This window comes from Panthera pardus, unplaced genomic scaffold (genome assembly GCF_024362965.1).
Source record: "Panthera pardus isolate Hobbes unplaced genomic scaffold, ASM2436296v1 HiC_scaffold_13, whole genome shotgun sequence".
In the NCBI taxonomy this organism is placed as follows: Eukaryota; Metazoa; Chordata; class Mammalia; order Carnivora; family Felidae; genus Panthera; species Panthera pardus.
In genome coordinates, this window is record NW_026526688.1 from 169,560,038 (window position 1) to 169,564,752 (window position 4,715).

The 4,715-nt window shown below is 42.5% G+C and overlaps 1 pseudogene; it reads left to right on the plus strand.

Moving 5' to 3' along the window:
- The first annotated feature begins 238 nt into the window (after positions 1 to 238).
- Positions 239 to 1,661, plus strand: LOC109275215 (TOM1-like protein 1; annotated as a pseudogene).
- Positions 1,662 to 4,715: the final 3,054 nt, after the last annotated feature.

Here is a 4,715-nt window from a genome sequence, read left to right on the forward strand (position 1 = left end):
TTCAAGTCTGGAAGTTAAACTGGAACACCAATAATCTGAAGCATTTGGAACTGGTCACACATGAGCATCCTGTGGGAGTAGCGTCCTGTGCTACAAGATTCTGACTCTCCATTTCTTCCCAACCACTCTTTCCACCCAGAATGGCTTCTGTGGCTTGATCCCTAAGTGGTCTTCTAGGAAGACCATGTATGTTGACTGATGCCTACTATGAGATGAACAGAATCCTGCCTCTGAAACAATGTCATATCTGTATCCTACAAGTGATGGACAGAACACCCCAAAATACAAAAAGGCTACATATGCTAGCATTCAGACAGAAGACTGGGGCCAGTTCGTGCACGTGTGTCATAATTAACACTGCCCATCATGGGCAAAAAAGATGCAATAAAAGCTCTGAAGTAAAGGATTTCCCAAAACTACAATCATTAAGAAATCCAACTGACCTTGTCACTTACTGATCTGTGCACGCAGAACTGTGGTCCCAGTTTTCAATCTCTGATTGTGAAGAAGGAATTCATTAATGATAATCTAGTTAAGCTGCTGAATCCCAGGTATATCTTGCCATTAGACATTCAGAGTAGACTCTTAAATTTCATTAAGATTTGGTCACAGCATCTCCCAGGAGGTGTGGATGTAAGCGAAGTGAAAGAAGTATAGCTTGACCTTCTTAAGAAAGGTGTTCAGTTTCCTCCCTCAGATGCAAGGATGAAACAGTAAGACAAGAGACTGCTCAGATCTCATTGAATTCTACTGAACCAGCTCTTCTTTCTATAATTGTTCTCAAGAGCTCTACTATTACACTGGTCCCACAACAGATTGGACAATTGCACAGTGAATTAGATATGGTGAAAATGAATGTGAGGGTGCTGTCCACCATACTGATGCAGACTCACCGTGTTCCTGGGTCCGAAAATCTTGAAGGCATAGAGCTACTGCAGAAACTTTATATAAAAGATGGGTCAGGAGACACAGGATGGGATCATGGATGTGCTTGTGGTAGTGGAGAATGAAAATGTAACTGTTGAGCTAATTCAAGTGAATGAGGATTTAGATAATGCTATCTTTGGATATGAGAGATTTACTCAAAAACAACGAAGAATTTTGGAGCAAAATAAGAACCAGAGGAAAGATGCCAATACCACCAGGGAAACTTAAGCCTCGTCCTGCAATCTCCTTGTCCTGAGTCCCAGCCCTCCAATGCGTGGGGCCACTCTGGGAGAGCTCAGTCACTCTGGGACACGAACGCTCAGCTTTCAGACTTACACTTCAGCTCTCCAAGTCCTGTTGTAACAAGTTGAAACCTACTCTTCATCCACAAGTAGATTTGCTAGCCTTGGCAAATACAGAAACATCCCTGTTTACCCAAAGGACCAGCCAAAATCTCCCCTCAAGTCTTACAAATGAGAGTTTTCTGAAACATTCAAATGCAGTGTTACTATAGTTGGGTTAGTCTACAGACCATTCCAGCAACACTATCAAGCTGGAGACTGTCATCTTAGCCCAGCAATCACTCAGCAATGACGAAGAATGATCTCCAGCCACCCAATTACTACGAGGTAATGGAGTCTGACCCCTTAGCTCCTGCTGTCACTACAGAAGCTAGGTATGAAAACACTGATGCTTATCACCACAAAGGAGCTCAAAGCCACAGTGACTGCTGAGGTGAAAATGGATGACTGGCCTGTTAACTACATTAGAGGTGCTGATTCTCTAACAGGTAGACCCTGGGCAGCTCTGAAGCTCAGAAGACAAGACCTACTTACGAATCAAAATGGCGGAACACTTCTCCTGTGCAATAATGAGGTTTAGCAGAAGAGTAACAGTTCCAGAGTAACATCAGTGGTTCCTGACCACAGCACAAGGTGTATGTTACCTCAAAAGAACTTGGTTTAACATATATTCACTTTAAAACTTCAGCAGAGGGACGCCTGGGTGGTTCAGTTGGTTAAGTGTCCGACTCTTGATTTTGGCTCAGGTCATGATCTCATGGTTTGTCACATCGAGTCCCACGTCAAGTCCTGTGTCAGCTCTGTAATAACACCACAGAGCCTGCTTGGGATTCTCTCTCTCCTTCTCTCTCTCTCTCTCTCTCTCCTGGACATTCTGTCCCTCTCTCTCTCAAAATAAAAAATAAATAAACTTAAAAAAAATACTTCAGCAGAAGAAAAATTCATTGCACTAATGCCAACCAGTTTAGTTCCAGCATCTTATGGTTCACAGGCCTTCCTCCATTTAGAAGAGAAATAAATCATCACAAACTGAGAGAAGGGTAGATGAAGATTCTTTTATTACAAAATAATAAGACTACTGAATACCTTCATTTAACCAACGTTGAATATAAAAGTCAATTTGTACTTCTTTATAAATAATACTCTTATTTAGAATGACGACTTGGAAAAGCCTGGATGATACAGTTTAATTATATTTCAGGTATCCCGAAGAGGTCACTGGGCTCTGTATCAGGTTGCCTTTGATTTGTTATGATTCTCTTTTATCCTTTATAATACTGAAAGTTCCTTTTTCCCCCCTTTTCGCCACCATTTAATATTTCTATTTGGAAACAAAGACTATTGAGAAACATTCAGAATAAATTGTGATTTGTTTATGTCACAAATTACAATAACAAATAAATTACTATTAAAACCCAAAAATGTATATTCACCCCATGTTCATGAAGTACAAACCTCTATTATGTCTGGTATAGAAGAAGTGGGTTGGCGTCTCAGTTCAGCTACCTCTGTGCCTTAAAGTAACACTTGAACTTCCCAAGATTCTGCTTCTTCACCATAAACAAAGATAACAGTATTTACTACATCTTCCTCAAAGGGTTACTTAAAGAGGCAATGGATGTGAACCCACTTTATAAACCACAAAATGCTATACAGATAGAGCTTCTACTATTTGGCACAGAGTAAGTGCTCAAAAGATATATGTTGAGTGGATAAAGGAATAGGTTCTAATTCCCTCACCTTCCAGCGAGAGTTCATGGCTTCTGGCTTCCTTCCAGCACACCGCCCAGTCTGGGTCTCAGTCTCGAAGTTTGTGTAAGAAACAGGAGGATTTAGCATGAAGCGGAGGGAGGCACACGCTTTACTGTGACAAACAGCACAGCAAAAAGACAGGAATTCTCTCCCCTGAGGTTATACCAGGAGAGATCTCCAGAAGCAACTGCTATCATTGTCTGGTTGAGTCTAAAAAAAAATAGCTCTTTATCAACGATGCCTCAACAGACATTATTTTTATAACATGCTCCAATGTTTGAGCAGAAGAGATTCAACAAGCTCTCCCGGCAAGCCGACTTGTTTTCAGGAATCTCCAAAACAGACTCAGAGGGTGCGGGTCTGTGGGCCCCTCCCCATAGATCTAAAATCCCAGGCACCTAGGTGGCTCAGTCGGTTGAGCGTCTGACTTCGGCTCAGGTCACGATTTCGCGTTCTGTGGGTTTGAGCCTCCTGTAGGGCTCTGTGCTGACAGCTCAGAGCCTGGAGCCTGCTTCCATTTCTGTGTCTCCCTCTCTCTCTGCCCCTCCCCTACTCATGCTCTGTCTCTCTCGCTCTCTGTCAAAAATAAATATACATCAAAAAAATTTTTTTAATAAAATAAAATCCCCAAAGCTTGGGGCATGTGGGTGGCTCAGTTGGTTGAGCGTCCGACTTCAGCTCAAGTCATGATCTCATGGTTCACAAGTTCGAGCCCCGTGTTGGGCTCTGTGCTGACAGCATAGAGCCTGGAGCCTGCTTCGAATTCTGTGTCTCCCTCTCTCTCTGCTCCTCCCCTGCTCATGCTCTGTCTTGCTCTCTCTCTGCTTCAAAAATAAATTTAAAAAAATTAAAAAAAAATTTTTTTAATCCCAAAAGCTCTGAAAACCAAGTTCCTTCCCTAACCCACCTGGTGGTAAAAACTGACCTGAACTGATAGGCAGTTGTTTATGATCTATGTTTACTCCTCTAAGTGCATTTCAGTCGGTAGAAATATGACCAAGTTTTATTATCAGGTGCTACCCAGACCCCCCTGGTGGCGTTTTACAGCATACAGGGTATGCTCTGTAGGCCCAGCCTATGCTCCATTATGGGATTACAATAGATCTATAAGATTTGTCAAGACCTATTAAGGAGCTTCTATGTATCAGAAACTATTTTAAATGCTTTGCATGTATTACCTCAATTAATCTTCACATAATGTTATAGGCACACCCGAACATCTGTCCCATTTCACAAATGAGGATATTGAGGCACACGGAGACTATGTAAATTGCCCAGGTCACACACCAAGTAAGTAACAGAGCTCAGGATTGATACCAGGCAACCTGACTCCAGAGTCTGCCTGCTTCCTTGGCAGCAAAGTCATCTTGGCAAACCCTACAGGAGTCAGCAACAGGCAACATCAGTTGAGCCTTAGGAAGCATATTCAACATCTATGGTGCCTGTGGTATTCAGTAATTTCTCCTTGTATCAATTAGGATCTTCCAGAGAAACAGAACCAATAGGGTGTGGGTATGCAGTGTGGTGTGTGTATACGTGTGTATAGAGAAAGAGAGAGACTTTAAGAAAGTGGCTCACATAATTATGGGGGTTGGCAAATCCAAAACCCCAAAATCTGTAGGGCAGGCTGGCAAGCTAGGGAAGAGGTGATCTTGCGGCTTGAGTTGAAGGTGGTCTAGAGGCAAAATTCCCTCTTCCTTACGGGACCTCTGTCATCAGCCTTCAACTGATTGG